This window comes from Globicephala melas, chromosome 1 (assembly GCF_963455315.2).
Source record: "Globicephala melas chromosome 1, mGloMel1.2, whole genome shotgun sequence".
NCBI lineage: Eukaryota > Metazoa > Chordata > Mammalia > Artiodactyla > Delphinidae > Globicephala > Globicephala melas.
This window is the reverse complement of record NC_083314.1, coordinates 138199403-138201241: the sequence shown is the minus strand read 5'-3', so window position 1 is coordinate 138201241 and position 1839 is coordinate 138199403. Positions and strand designations below refer to the sequence as shown.

General features: G+C 33.2%; 1 pseudogene; it reads left to right on the top strand.

Moving 5' to 3' along the window:
• The first annotated feature begins 1195 nt into the window (after positions 1–1195).
• On the top strand, positions 1196–1375 carry LOC115860534 (U1 spliceosomal RNA; annotated as a pseudogene).
• Positions 1376–1839: the final 464 nt, after the last annotated feature.

Genomic DNA, 1839 nt, shown 5'->3' with positions numbered 1-1839 from the left:
TGACCATTTCTAGTGTAGGCTAGGGTGTGAAACAACCAGAATGCTCATGCACTGATAGTAGGACTATAAAATGGTACAACTACTTTGAAAAATAGTTTGGAAGTTTCTTATGATGTTAAACATGCACCTATCTTGTCATTCCACTTCTAGGTATTATCTAAGAGAATAACTTTTAATTTAGACAGAGAATTTTTAAAACAATATTAATATGAGTATGTATATGAATGTTTATCACAGGTTTATACGTAATAGCTAAGAACTGGGAATAACACAAATGTTCATCAACAGGAGAATGGGTCAACAAATTGTGGTATATTTATGCAATACACTACTACTCAGCAATAAAAAGGAATGAAGTATTATACATCCAGCAATAAGGATGAATCTTAAAATTATGCTGTGTGAATACAAGTCAGACAAAAAAAGAATATATATTGTATGATTCCATTGATAGAAGAATCTTAAAAAATGCAAACAAATCCATAGTGGTTGAATGCAGATCTGTGTTTGCTGGGGGTGTGAGTGGGAAGTGGACTAGGATGGGAGGGAGAGACTGCAAAAAGCTTGAGAAAAATTTGGGACATGATGAACATGTACACTATCTAGATTGTGGTGATGGTTGTATACATATATACATAGTCATATATACCCATACATATGTCAAAAGTTATCAAAGTGTACATTTTGAAGATATTCACTTTATCATATGAAAATTATACTTCAATAAAGTTGGTACAAAAAACCCATTACTTACTTTAAAAGTAAAATGTATGTAAAGTTGAGAATATAGCATACAACTAGATGACAGAAATAAGAGCCAAACCTATCTCTTATATCAATAAGTATAAATGGGTATTAACTCACGAAAACACTATCAGACTGAATCACAAAGCAAAACTCAAATTAACCCAGAAAGGTTAAAAAGGTGAAAATGTGTAACAGGCGAATGCAAATTGAAAGAAAGCTGAGGTTGCCCATTCATATGAGAAAACATTGAATTCAGGTTTAAAAAAACGCTAAGCCAAACAAGGAAGATATTGTATAATGGTAAAGGGTGCAATTCACAATGAGGCTATAAGAATTTTGAAAATCAGTGAACCAAATTACACAGCAGCAATATTCATACAACAGAAATTATAAGAGATGCAAGAAGACATTAACAACAATAAAATCATGGTATTAAAAGGTAATTTACATAATTACCTGGCAGGGGAGATATCACGATCACGAAGGTGGTTTTCCCAGGGCATGGCTTATCCATTGCACAACGGTGTGCTGACCCCCGTGATTTCCCCAAATGTGGGAAACTTGACCACATAATCTGTGGTAGTAGCGGAAAAAAATTTAAAAAAAAAAAGAGGTAATTTATCCTCTTAGACTCTGATAGATCAAGCAGATGGATAAATAAATAAATAAATATAATAAATATCTAAACAACAAATATAAAGCAAATCTAATTGATATATAGTTGTCACTTAGTATCTACAGGGAATTGATTCCAGGACCCCCGCGGACACCAAAATCTGCAGATGCTCAAGTTCCTTATATAAAATGGTGTAGTGCGTGCATATAATATATGCACATTTTCCCTTACACTTTAAATTATCTCTAGGTTACTTACAATACCTAATACAAGGTAAATGCTGTGTTAAATAGTTGTTGGAGTGCAGCAAATTCAAATTTTGCTTTTAGGAACTTTCTTGTTTCTTTTTTTTTCCCCTGCGTATTTTTGATCTGCCGTTGGTTGTATCTGTGGATGTGGCACCTGTGGATATGGAGGGCCAATGTATTTCAAACTGTGTAATCTGAAAATGGAGACTACATCTTATGGTTTTACAA